We start from the raw sequence: 15,214 nt of genomic DNA on the forward strand, positions 1-15,214 counted from the left end.
AGCCAACAGAGTAGGCTCCCAGTCATGTGACTGCTGTGAGAGCTGTTAAGGCATAGGTGCTCAACGTGCGGCCCTCCAGCTGTTGCAAAACTACAAGTCCCATCATGCCTCTGCCTTTGGTAGCCCTGCTTGTAACTGTCGGCGGCTTGCAATGCCTCATGGGATTTGTAGTTCCACAAAAGTTGAAGGGCCAGAAGTTGACCACCTATATGTTAAGGGGTTAAAACAGGTAGGAATTCCATGTAATTTGTGTACTTGTATGGCCTCCTCTGCATGTTATTAAAGGGTAAGAATGCCCTGACCTTACATTCACTTTTAAATGTGTACTGAAAAACAAGATCCACTTAAAGAAAAAAATGACTAACGTTTCTTTTCCCAGACCTCAGCCTTGAGTGCTGTAAATGTTAAACTAAGACCTCTCTAAAGCCAAAATAAAGTATAAACATAGGAAATAAACACTATGACTGTATATTGTTATCTAAGGTAGAACGATCACAACACAAGCACATGTGATGACAGTTATCCTCCCCGTGCATACGAGGTAATGAGCAAGCCTTCTGAAAGCAAGCCCTGGGTCAAATGAGGTGAATACGTGCACTGCAGACTTTCCTATAAGGTTCTTTACTTTCTTCTGTTTCTGCTTTGAATTATTACATTTGAGCCTGGAAAAGCCAGGCTGAAATATTACTGGATTTTATTAGATGGGAAACGTATTCATAAAAAAGCCTCTTGCCAACTCAAACTGAGCAGTTTAGGTAAGAGCATTAAGTCTGTAGCATGTGAATAGACTTTTATTATTCAGACTTTAACATTGTAAATATACATAAAGCGATTTACTGTATTTAGTGAAAGAGTGGTTTAGGAATAAAGTAAACACATATAGCCGGATTCAGAGAGCACTTACGCCAACGTATCTTCTGATACGCCGCGTAGGTGCACTGATGCGCCGTCGTATCTATGCGCCTGATTCTTGAAATAAGATATGCCTGAATTTTGGCTCCGACCGACGTAAGTCTCCTATGCGTCGTATCTTGGGCGCATATTTACACTGGCCGCAAGGGGCGCTTCCATTGATTTACGCGTCGAATATGCAAATGAGCGAGATACGCCGATTCACGAACGTATTTGCGCCCGTCGCAGTAGTATATGCCGTTTACGTAAGGCGTACGTCCGGCATTAAAGTTATTCCACCTATAGGAGGTGCATCCCATGCAAAGGTATGGACGACGGAACAGCCGTCGGATTTTACGTCGTTTACATAAGTCGTACGTGAATGGGGCTGGGCGTAGGTTACGTTCACGTCGTAGGCATTGAGCCGTCGTATCTTAGGGAGTATATGCAACGTGATTCTAAGCATGCGCGCGCATGCGCCGTTCGTTTGGCCCTTGATTTACATGGGGTCACGGTTAATTTAAATGTATCATGCCCACCACCTTCCTACTTTGAATTAGGTGGGCTTACGCCGGCCAATTTACGTTACGCTGGCGCAACGTACGGAGCGAGTGCTTTGTGAATACTGCTCTTCCCTCTCAGAGTTACGTCGGCGTAGCGCATATGAGATGCACTACGCCGGCACAAAGTGCAGTACTCATCACAGTGCAGGAGGCAGTGCTGATTACAGTGTAAGGAAGCAGTGCTCATCACAGTGCAGGAAGCAGTGCTGATTACAGTGTAAGGGAGCAGTGCTCATCACAGTGCTGAAGGACAGTTCTCAGCACAGTACTGGAGGGCAATGCCGCAGTGGTCATCATAGTGTTCATTACAGTGCTGGGGGGCAATGCTCATTACAATGCTGGGAACCTGGGGAGGGGATTCTGTGTGACTTACTGTACTGTGGGTAAAAGTGAGAGAGAATAACAGAAAAGGTGTTATTGTTTAAATGGGGCGCTTGGGCGGATACTGGGGGTGTATAGGGGGAAACGGTGCTGGGGGTAATTGGATGAGAGAACATTCTGGACAGTCGCACCAAAAATAAGCCTTTATTCATGGAAAATTTGATCAAAAATACTTGCCACAGCAGAACACAGGACAGAAGATCTGACGCATTTCACACTATCAAACAGTGCTCACAGCTATGATTAAGCACTGTTTGATAGTGTGAAACGCGTCAGTTCTTATGTCCTGTGTTCTGCTGTGGCATGTATTTTTAATACAATTTTCTATGAATAAATGCAAATTTTTGGAGTGCGGCTGTCCAGAATTTTCTCTCATCCAATTGCTATATGCATTGCCAGCATCTGTTGCTTCAACTTTGAGGAGAGGTTTATTTCCACTGATCTACCTGGAGCGGTAATCCCCCTTCTCCAGTGCTAGGGGTACCTGGAGTGTAGATGGGTCACAGCACTGTTGGTATCAGGGATGAAGTAAGGTTAAAATATTGGAGTTATCTGGAGTGCTTAGGGTAACAACGCTGGGGGTATTAAAAAGTGGAGCAGGGGTACCAGTGCTGGGGTTATCTGAGATATAGAAAAGTCAGAGTGCTGTTTTCATTGCTTCAGACTTTAGGTGATCATTAGCATACAGGTTGGGTAGGGCCTTGCTTATAACCTGACTGCCAAACTCTTTGGACATGGCAGGGGTAACATCTCATGTACCTGGATAGCAATAAGCTATACTGTTGATCCCACCTACACCTATCACTCATTGCAAAGGTTGCAACCAAGCAAACATTCTCACTGTCACCACCTGTGAACTAACCTTTGTGGTATCGATGGCACTACCATTCAGCCTGATCTCTATCATCTGCACATCTCTACATGATCTAATGCCGCGTACACACCATCACTTTATGCGATCTAAAAAATCGACGTTTTCTGTGATGTAAAAAAACAACGTTTTTGAAACTTCAATTTGAACAACGACGTAGCATACACACCATCGCTTTTTCCAAACGCTCTAGCAAAGCGCAGTTCCGTAAAGTACGTACGACGTCCCTATAAAGGGTCGTTTCCATGCGGAAGACGGCCTCTTTTGCTGATATCGTGTTGCTGCGTGTTAGTAAAAGTTTGGTGAGAGACGATTCGCGCTTTTCAGTGTTTGTGCTTTAAATTTCGTTTTCTGTTGTACAGTTTGTGAATTTGTCGTCTGATCTGTGATACAGTGCTTGTATTCAAGACATATTTGTTTTGGCATTGCGTTTTTGTGTGCACGGTGCTGTTTAGCAGGTCGTTCTTCAGAGGCTATTCTGTACTTCAGGGCGTAATTTTTAGTCTGATCTGATTTGACGACCGTTTTCTAGCCATGTTGCGGGTACGAACTCGTCGCCGAGATCGTGCTGTGCTTGTTGTTAGGATGTGTGCTGCATCCCGGCAACGGTCCATGAACAGGGTGAGGAGGAGGTTGTGGACCAAGAACTGGTTGCTACGCAGGGACCAGTTCTCTCATATGCCTCTGCTGCGGGAGATCCGAGAAAATAACCCTGATGATTTCAGGAATTTTCTTAGGATGTCTGACCCTGTATTTCAGCAGCTTTTGTCTTCGGTGTCGCCATATATCACCAGGCAGGACACTGTTATGCGGGAAGCCATCACTGCTGAGCAGAGGCTAGTTGCACTACCTTGCAACAGGGAGAAGTCTGCAGGACTTGAAGTTCTCGACGGGCATCTCCCCCCAGGCTCTGGGCCTCATAATCCCGGAGACCTGTTCAGGTTCTTCAGGTTCTTCAGGAGGACTATGTTAAGGTAAGTGGTGTCCTTTCAATGCCCAAACTATGCCCAAACTATGCCCCAAAACACTCAATAATTAACCTGTTTGTAATATGCTGAGAATGTTCACTTTGTCTCCATGTATGCTGGTTTTCAAACTTTTTTAAGCCCTACATGTTTATTTTAGTTAGCCAACCTGTCCAGCATTCTATTTTGTGGCCAAACCCACCTAGCCTAGTGCCTATATCCCCCTTTATATGTGGCCTCCATTGTAGTGCTGCATTTTGTGTATCCCTATATCCCCCTTTATTTGTGGCCTCCATTGTAGTGCTGCATTTTGTGTGTCCCTATATCCCCCTTTATTTGTGGCCTCCATTGTAGTGCTGCATTTTGTGTGTCCCTATATCCCCCTTTATTTGTGGCCTCCATTGTAGAAACCCCCCCCCCCACACATTTTTTTTGATTACATTTTAATATTTTGACAAAATATATTTTAAGGTTATTATTTTTGGGGGTTGTTTGTCAGGTCACAAACTCATCTTGGGCCCCCCCTCCCCCTATTTTTTTTTATTGCACATCAGAGGGGGTGATTAATATGCTTATTGATCCCTTATTATTTTGTAATATTAACAGAATTTTTTTTTTTTTTTTTTGGGTATCCCTTGAATGTTTTGAGATATTCTGTTCACAATGTTTGTTTGAATGTATTTTTTCTTATATTTCTATACAGTTCCCCACCACGCCACAGGAATGGCAGACTGTGGCAGCGGACTTTTCCCAGCGTTGGAACTTTCCGAACTGCGGAGGAGCCATTGATGGCAAGCACGTCCGCATCGTGCCCCCACCCCATTGTGGATCCCATTTTTACAACTACAAGGGGTTCCACAGCGTTGTTTTGATGGCGGTGGTGTCTGCCAACTATGATTTCTTGTACGTGGGGAAAAATGTTGGGAAAAATGGTCGGATGTCGGACGGCGGTGTCTTTGCGGAGACGGAGTTCGCCCAACGGCTTCAGTCGGAGGACCTAGGATTGCCACCTGCGGAGGAGAACGAAGAGGGTCTGCCCTTCGTGTTTATTGCAGATGAGGCTTTTGGTTTGGGTCCCCACCTCATGAGGCCATTTCCCCAACGCACCCTCACCCCTGAGAGGAGTGTTTTTAATTATCGGCTGGCCAGGGCAAGACGTGTGGTAGAGAATGCCTTTGGAATCATGGCCAGCCGATTCAGATTGTTTTTAACAGCAATCAACCTTGCGGAATACAAATGGAATCATATCATATTATGTTGTTGCATTCTACACAATTATTTAAGAAGACATTCGCCAAATTACCTAACGGTATTGCCTGATGAGGCAGATGTTGTGGCTCCGGAGCGGGGCCGTGAGGCTAGCCATACAGGCTTGGCCCCCCAAACTGCACGTGCAGTGCGTCAATCCTATGTGGATTTTTTTATGGGGAGGGGGGCCATTGCAATGCCCGATCTTGTGTAAAAAATAAATAACCTTTTTTTCTGGAATAAACAGTGTAATTATTTAGATTATAATTGGTTTTTCTAATTTTGGGGAATGGTTATTTTTCGTAGGTTCTCATCGAGCCATGTGTTTGGGATGTACAAAATTCCCATCAGTGTCAATCTTAACAAACAAAATATACCTGAGTTATTTAATGAGTCAGCATTGATACAAATAACTAGCCACACATTTTTTAGAGTACAAATATGTTTATTTTTTTTCCAAAATTATGGCAAAATATAATCACTTTTTTGTTATTTTTTTGTTATTTTTTTTCATTATGACAAAATATAATCACTTTTTTTTTGTTTTGTTATTTTTTTCATTATGACAAAATATAATCATTTTTTTTTTTTTTTATTTTTTTTTTCATTATGACAAAATATAATCACTTTTTTTTTATTTTTTTGTTATTTTTTTCATTATGACAAAATATAATCAATTTTAATAATTTCTTTTTTGTTTTTTTCATTATGACAAAATATAATCAATTTTTTTTTATTTTTTTCGTTATTTTTTTCATTATGACAAAATATAATCAATTTTAATATATATATATTTTTTTTTCATTATGACAAAATATAATTTTTTTGTTTTTTTTGTTTTTTTAATTATAAAATCACGTTTTTTGACAAAAAAAAAAAGGCCCACAAGAAAATTAAACCCTCCCTAAAACATTGATAACATTTTTCAGCTGGCGTTCCAGCGTTTTGGCTTTGTGCCGAATTTCGCGGCAGGCAAGACCGATGTCCTCGACTTGGGCCCTGCATGACAAGACCTCTGCGATGAGGAGCTGGGCACTATAGGTGTCCCTCACCAGCCCGATTTCTTCCTGAAATGTGGGACCAAAACATGTATTAAAATTATGTAGGCCTACATCTACATTACCTGAAGCTGTGGTATATGTTACTTTACCCGATGTTGTGGCAGGTTCCCCTTCATCTACATCCCTCGGGGGTGTGGCTTGGTTTGCTTGTGCCTCCTGCCTTGCTGCTTCATTGTGCCCTACGAGATTAAAGAAAGGGAAAACATGAGCTTAAAACATTATAGCGGCCTGAAAGTCAAAGAACATATATTTGGAAAAATAAAAGATGGCAATATTGTTGTTTTTAAAAACCATTCAAATAAGATAGACCAGTATTTTATCCATTCACAAAGTAATTCAAAATCTTGGTACATTTGGTCTCGTTTTCTACATGGAAGCTAACCAAGTATCCACTGGATCTGCTCACCCCTGTGTGACACCCGACATAGGTTGTGATTGTGACAAACAATTGTGCTACTGAGTCCACATGTGTAATAAAGAACTGCTGAGCAAACCCTCCTTTTTCTGTATATTAAGGTATTTTTTATTCCAAAAATCTAGTTAGAAACACATCTACATCAAAACCACAATTGATGACACCTCAAACCAAAAAGATGTCACAACTTTCATGTTTCTGGGTCGAATAATTGGTCCTAGGAGTCGTCGTTCATTCGCCCCAAATTACTAAAATTACGCTCTTTTTGTCTGATACAGTGATTCAACTCCCCTTTGCACATGCAAAATAGGCATGATGCCATTTCTCACAAATATGGTATTTTAATGATTGAAAGTCAGCGAATGAACGACGACTCCGACGACATAATCATGCGCCCACAATCATAAGAACAATTCTGGTCAACCTGAAAGAAAAACCACATGGCACAAAGAACACACCCAAGTAATTAATACACATGAAAAATACTTACTTCTTCTTCGAATCACCCTATTTATTTTTGCTAGTTGCTGGGGTTCTCTCTTCTTCAAGTCTGACCACCTTTTGCGCACTTGCTCTCTGCTCCTGCGTTTTCCAAACTTTCGCTGGAGCCTCCAGATAACCTTCTCCATTATTGTGGCCTTTACTTTGTTAGGATGCCTGTAGGGGCCATGCTTGGCATCATAGTCCTCCCTCCTGAAAATGGTGACCATCTCCACCATTTCGTTGAAGGACATGTTGGAGGCTCTGCACCTGTATCTTCTGTGTGGTTGGGCCTGGCCTGCCTCCTGGCTTGAGCTTGAATTGTCATCCATGTCGTCCATCATTTCTCCCTCACAAAAGGACAGAGAAGGGGCGGGGAAAGGACGATTCCGAACGTCAGGGGCGGGGTGTCGTGCGGAGCGTCACGCGTGCGTAGTGTAAAAAGGGATCAGAAGTGTTTGTAAGCGGCGTGCAGAGTCTGGTGAAGAAGGCGAAAGTCACGATCTTTGCAAACGACGGTACGTAACTTAATTTTTTGACTTTATTATAGTGAACAGGGAATGAGTTTGTGGGCTATATATGGTAAGAAAGCTAGTGGCTTTACTGACATTTTAGGTTTTTGATTATATGTTTCATTTGCAGAAATCATGGATCCCTTTAAGGATGCGGAGTTCATGACTGAATTCATTCAGAAATGGAAGGAACATCCTGTTCTGTGGCAAACCAAAAAAACAATCAATAAAAACAAAGATGCCAGGGAAAAAGCAAAGGAGAGCATGCTGGAGTTTGTTAAAACAAGGGTCCCCCACGCCACAAGAGACACAGTCAAGAACAAAATAAATTCCATCAGGGGCACCTACAGGGCCCAACGGGTCCAAGTCCTGGCCTCAATGAGGTCTGGGGCTGCAGCTGACTCCATCTACAAACCTAGCCTGTGGTACTACAGTCAGCTGCAGTTCCTGGACGACCATATTGAGACCAGGGCATCCCTGTCTACCCTTACCCCAAGAGTGAGCTCACAGCTTCCCAGCAGCCAATCCTCCAGTCTTCCCTGCAGACAAGAGCAGGCAAGCTCGGAGGAAGATCCTGGAGGACCCCAATTGTGACCCATGGAGCCAGGTATGTAATTTGTATAGGAAATTTGTATATGACAAGTATAATAATGATGTCAAATTGAGGTTACTAGTGTTCTAAATTCAAAGGGAATGTTAATTTTTTTTGTTTAAATAGCAATAGACAGTAGTGTCAAAACAGGATGTGGACAAGATAGAAAAATGAACAGGTCAGAATGATTGTGTGTCATTTTCTGGTAGGCCAGTAGGGGGGGGGGTAACGCAATACACATGCAAGGGGTCCCAGATGACAAACACACTTTTTGGGTAAAATCTAGTTGACACCAAATATACTAGTTTGCTTTTTGGTGTAAAGGCACCCTAATTCAAAATGCCAGCCTGCAACAACCCCCACAACTCCAGGGGGACCATGTCTGAAGGTGTGTAAGGGGCCACATAATTAGGGATGGCGACCCTGTGGGTAATATATATTGGCATTCAATTTGCATCTCTCATGATTGTAAAAATTTGTGTGCTTAATGAAAAAGAAACCTAAACTATGTCCCTTTTTTGGATACACAGGCAGAGCAAAGCCAGGAGGAGGCAGGCCCCACAGGGAGCCAGGCAGAGCCAGGCCCCACAGGGAGCCAGGGGGAGCCAGGGCCCACAGGGAGCCAGGGGGAGCCAGGGCCAACTGCAAGGCAGGAGGTGGCAGAACCCACCGGGAGCCAGGAGGTGGCAGGCCCCAGTGGGACCCAGGAGGCACGCCGGCGGGATACCATCTCCCAGATCCCTCCACTCCGCACTCCCGCAAAAAGGCACAGAAGTCTGAGAGAAATGGAGGAGGAGACCCAGGCCTTGCTTCGCCAAGCTACTGCGGCCATCCGAGAGCCACCCAGTGAAGTAGAGGGGTTCGCAGCGCTCATTGCAGCCAAGCTCCATAATCTGGAGCAGAGCCAGCGCGTGCGCTGCGAACTCCTCATCTTCAAAGCCATAAGCATGGCATCCCTGGGGCAGCTCGATGATGACACCGGATTGCTCCTCCTGTCCTTGCTGCTCCTCCTGCTCCTGCTCCTGCTCCTCCTCTTCCTGAGGCTGCTCTGGCTCCTGGCACTACATCGCCTCCAGGAACCCAGCCCACAAGGACTCGGGCTGCAGGGAAGACTGCAGGGAAGACTGCAGGGAAGGCTGCTGGGAAGAGAAAGCCCAAAAAATGACACGGTGCCCCTGATGGAATTTATATTTGACTCACAGCCTGGATTGGTGGCTTGGGGGACACTTGTTTTAATTAAGTTCAAGCACGCTCTCTAGTGCTGGCTTCCTTGGCATCTTTGTTTTTAGGAAGTTGTGTTTTTGGTTTGCCACCATTTTATTATTTAATATTTATGCATAATAAATGCAATTTTGATTTATCAGCCAAATTTGAACATGTGTATTTTTTAGGAAGTTGAGAGATCATTAGTGAGTGGGCAGACCCATTTGCCCAAAATTGAAGAAAAAATTTACAAGGTTGAAAAACCTCCTTGTGGGTAACTTAAAAAACAAATATGTTGTTGCAGCCACTTCACACACTCCAAAATCCAAAAAATAAAAATATTTCACCAAAAGTTTAGGCCAAAAGAAAAACACACAAATAAAATGTTGGCCAATATATATATTTTAAATTTATAAGATGGAACATACACCTAAATAACACAACACAAACCAAAACATTATCTAACAAGAAATAATGAAGTTAAAAGCTTGACATAACTATGTAACAAGATCAGCCGCAAAAAACGACAATTTTTTTGTAGCATTTAAAAGCAGGGTGTAAAGAAACGCATTCTTTTCTTCTTTACAAGTCTAAAACGACCTAACGAATGTGCTTAATCCATTCTGAACAGTAGTTTTACCAGAACGAGCGCCGACGTCTCCTAACTTGCTTCTGAGCATGCGCGGGCCAAAAACTATGTTTTTACCTACACACGGTCAATGTTTTGGACACAAAAAACGACGTTGGGCAAAAACGACACATAAAATTGAAGCATGCTTCAATTTTTTTCTGTCGTTTTTTACAAGACATAAAGCGACGTTTTCTCCCACACACGGTCAATGAAATTGAAGTTTTTAAAAACGTAGTTTTTTTACATCGCATAAAACGACCGTGTGTACGCGGCATAAGGCTACCGAGGCAGCACAGCGGCTTAATGGTTAGCACTTCTGTCGGCAGCAGATTCGTTGATTTGAATCCCAACCACGACACTACCTGAATAGAGTTTACATGTACTCCCTGTGGCTGCATGAGTTTCCTCTGGGTACTTCAGTTTTCCCCCATACTCCAAAGACATGCTTTAAGGTTAATTGGTTCCTGTCTAAATTAGCCCTAGTTTGGAATATGAATTATGGTAATTATATTGTAAATACCTTGAGGGCAAGGACTGATGTGATTGTACAATATACACTATGTAAAGCACTGTGTAAATTGTCAGTGCTATATAAATACCTGTAATAAATAGAGTTCTTACTGAGTTTACAGGTTTCCCTGACTAATTGCTTTGCGACCTTTGTCCTCCCACCTTGGGTACCTCAGGACCTTTTGAAGGTATTGTTCAGCCCCTTAACATGTACTTGAATTCCACCACACCAGAAGCTAAATCCTACTGGTCCCCCTGCACGATGAGAAGACCACATTTCTTTAATACATGTTTCAGAAACATTTATGAGAATTTTCAGAAACTTGGAGCACAAATTGCTTTTATTCAAGAAACTAAAATAACCAATTATGAATTCCCCAGAGCAGTCCATGCCCCTCACATGCTATATTTTCAATTTAGCCCAATTCTCTTTAGAAGAGGACTTAGATACACTTAAAATACAACTAAAGGCAAATCTTTTTTTTTGGTTTTCGAAAGAGGGGAGATGGATTAGAACACCTGACAATTCTTACCGCTGTCTGTGTTCCCATTAAGGATTCCCTTAATTTGCATGGATTTCTTCTCACTTCCTGTTTTGGATTTGGATCAAAAAGTGAATGAAATCTCCCCAATGGGAGTGGCAAAATAAAACACTGTCAGGACAGGACTGGCAGTTATAACCCATCCTTGCTCTAGCCAAAAATGGTCCATTTAATTTGGAAAGTATGAGTCAAACTCTAGAGCTTTGCATCGTGAACTATAAAACCGGGGGGGTTATTTCAATGTTCCCATAGTTCTAGCGCTAATCACGTCTTCGGTTACATCACATCATCATCTCTTTTCACAGCTTTCCTCTCTATGCCTACTTGACATTTGGTTCTTTTTACACTCAGATGTCGGGAAGAGTGTCGCGCTGACGTTATCGCGCTCAGGTCCCAAAAGGACGGGTGATCGCTAGCCGGCCGACTTTTTACAAATGATGCTTATATTTTACGCTCTTGATGTAAGTGCAATTTTTATCTGAATTAAAGGGGTTGTAAAGATAAAAAAAAATCCACCTTAATGCATCTTATGCATTAAGGTGAAAAAACTTCAGACAATACCGCCCCCCCCCCCCCCCGTTATACTTACCTGGCCCCTCAAAAAGTCCCACGCTTGGCACCGACATCCTCTTCGCCGCTCTGCCTGGCAGTTGATTAGGTAGAGCGGATGGATTGAAAGTAGCCCAGCCATTGGCTATAGCCGCTCGCTGTATCACGAGAGCATGCCCGCAAGGACTCCACACCATGCGGGGAGGACCAGAGACAGCCGCAGAGGGACCCCAGAAGACGTGGATCGGGGCCTCTCTGTGCAAAACTAGCTGCACAGTGGAGGTAAGTATAACATGTTTGTTATTTAAAAAAAAAAAAAATGTTTGTTTACAACCCCTTTAAATCTGTGCGTTACATATTACACTATGGTGAGTTTTCTTTTATTGAGTATAACTGCCTTGTCTATGGCAAATGGATAACAGAGTCAGTTGCCTTAGCCCTGGTTGGTGGGTGTCCTGTCTAATACACACTAAGGAACCATTGTGTGTCAGCAATTTACATGCCCTGGATAAAGGCCCTGGCTGGGTTGAAAGCACAAGCACGATTAAGCTTGCCCTTTGGTAAGCACGCAATTTATGTGGTGGCGGTTCACAAGTCTGTAGTGGTGTTTGGGTACTGTCTTAATCAGTAAAAATACAGGATATGCACATTTACCTGTGGTTGATGGACTTTATTATGTATAACCTTTAATTGTAGATTCTGAGTTGTGGTTGATTCACGTATTGTTAATCACTTTATGTATGTTACTTATTAGCACGGCTTCATTTTTCTTTTTTATATACAGTATATGATTTTACCCCTTGGGACAGATACTCCAGACTCAAGCATTTTTTCCTGGCTCAACAAGATTTACCTAGTCTATGCATTGCAACCATTAAACTAACAATACTATCGGACCATATGCTGACTAAGAAAACCCATTCCCCAAATACTTCTATATGAAATTATGGAAAACAATACTGGAAAGAGAGCTACAACTAACATTTTAGACAACGTTATAGGTCTGAGCCCACAAAAGTTTGTTTTTGCACTGTATATAAGAAAAATATTCACAAAATATTGATGTGGTATTGATATTGGTATTAGCATATGGAGAATCATATTAAACTCCAGAAAAACCTTCATGTGATCCACCCCTCTTATCACAATATGTGCTGAAGATGCAAACCTAAGGTTGGGGATCTAGCTATCATATCTTGTAGTTCAGCCCAGGTGAGAACTTCCTATCCAAGATCTCGAACTACCCAATAAAACAATACTCACTAACTCATCTCTAAGGTCAATCAGCCATAGGATAGTAATCATGTCTGTGACACACGCTACATCATTTAAGTCTGCCCTCTGTCAGGGAAGAGGTGAAAAGGAGGGCCCCGTGACAGGCCTAAAGACATTAGAAAAAGGTAAGTAGAAACAGAAGCGAAAAATAAATGTCAGTGGCCCCTGGGAGAAGAACTAGGTGAGCAGGATGCCAGAAAGGAAGCTAGGTTTCAGGGACAATGTAGCTTTTGTGTGCACATGAACAGGAGTTATGTCATCAGTGCCCGCCAAAGAGTCATGGAAAAAGCAACAGAGAAAGATGGCAGTCGGTGGGAAACTGTGAGACTGGATATGTCAGTGCTGTAGAAGGGAACCCTTGTATGTAAGGTATGCTATGCTTATTTGCACATTGTTTATTACAAGTGGCAACAATTTTACACATCACTTTACATATATTGTACATTCATATCAGTCCCTGCCCTTAAGGAGCTTAACATCTAAGTTTTTTACCTCACATGCACCAACTTACCGGCATGTCTTTGGAGTGTATGAGGATACCCACGCAACCTCAGGAATAACATGCAAACTCCATGGAGGCAGTAGCATAGTTGGGTTTCCAACTGATGACCCTAGTGTTGAATGGCAGGAGTCTCATAACCTATTAACCATAACCATATTTGTTTCTCAAGCATTTATACATTGACATCCCTGTAGTGAGGATCTACAAAGAGCCTAATTATAAAGTGAAAATTTGTTTTGCATATGTAATAAACAAATATGGCTGCCCAAACACACATATACTATATTTTTACAGCAAAGCATTTTTTAAATTACAACTAAAACGTCCATTTACATTAAACTTAGCACATTTACATACTGTCTATAAAAAAAATATAAAACTGCCATGATTTTCCTTTAAAAACAAATACCTTTTGAAACTTTAGAGAAAGTTTACTAAAAACTATAGTTGATGGGAACAAAAACTAGAAGCTCTCTGTTTCTGCAGCTGTTGCTTGTAAAATATCCAGGGGATCAGAAAATAACAATTATGATGTAATTAATAGGTTGCAAGGCTTAGAGCTCTTTAAAGCATATTTAAGCCCAAAAGCAAAAAACTAATATTGTAGCTCACCAGTCCTTAGCTTACCAACCCAACAGATATGGTGGCTGCATAAGTTTTCTTTTTCAGGCATTGTTTGTTATTTTTTATCTGGTAAATCTCTGAAAAAAAATCTCACTGTATTTAAAGTGGTTCTAAAGTCTGTTTTTTTTTTTACCTTAATGAATTCCCTGCATTAAGTTAAAAAAAACACCCCACTATTCCCCTCCTTTTCCTCTAAGTACTTACCTGAGCAGTGATCCAGCACTGTCTCGGCTTTAGGTCTTCTCTCCCCTCTCTTCCTTTTGTCACATGGACTTGGGCAGCAGTGGGAGCCATTGGCTCTGTCAATCAAGTCCTATGAGCAGAGAGCGTGGGGCGAGTCAAGTCGCTCTGTTTGTGTCTTAAGATGCACCAAGCTCGGCTTGGGAGCAAGCCTGCAGGTGCACCCCTTAGGAAGTGGATTCCTATGGTGGCGCACTGAAAACAGGAGGGGCCTAGAGTGCTGATAATGGACGCCAGAAGAGGAGATCGGAACAGCCCTGTGAAAAACCATTGCACAGAGCTGGTAAGTAGAACATGTTTGCTATTTTAATTAAAAAATTTGCAGCCTTTACAATTACTTTAGGGGGGAGCCACTAAATCTTACAGCGTCTCCACCCAGGACAGGGCCTATGTGAACACGGAGGATTCTCTTCCTGGGAAATTATTGCGTAATCTAAACAAAGCAATTGGGAGCAGAGGAACTACTGCATTCAGCATATAACATTAACCATAAGTATATAAATGCACACCAGTATGGAAATAATACAAGATTTATATAAGAAAAGATCAATAATATTACATACAGCCAATACTGTATACAGGTATCAGCAGAGGGCTCAATAGGCATCCTGATGAAATCATGATCATATACCCGGGTAATATGCTGTATAGTTATTAAGAAATACCGCCAGATAAAGTCCAGTTGTGGGGCCCCTGAAGATGACCAGATGTGGCATCTGTCTTTGTGTTGGAGACCTGAAGACAAGATCTGTGGTGATGGGGAGATCCTGTAACTGTTCTCCAACCACCCTGGAACACAGTTTTTCATATGCAGAAATCGTGGTGTGACACTAGAACTCAAAGTCAGCCTATCCATTGTGCACTTTAGTCCCTCCCAAGTAGTTTCTAATCAGACATGCAACCAGACCTCTAACTACCAGAAGTGATCATTGGATGCTTAATCTAGTCTATCGAGCCCTAAGCTAAAACTAGCTATAGAATCCCAGACCAGGAGAGACAGAGTTAACTAAAATAACATGAGCTGCTTTTAAATTCTTTTTAAATAACAGGTTCACCTACTAGGAGAATAATTGTTTTCCTATCATCTATATCTTAAACAGCACCACATCCCCTTAAGAGCACATTCACACAGGGGAGGCACGACTTTTGGGGCGACTCG

This window comes from Rana temporaria, chromosome 1, assembly GCF_905171775.1.
Source record: "Rana temporaria chromosome 1, aRanTem1.1, whole genome shotgun sequence".
Classification (NCBI taxonomy): Eukaryota; Metazoa; Chordata; class Amphibia; order Anura; family Ranidae; genus Rana; species Rana temporaria.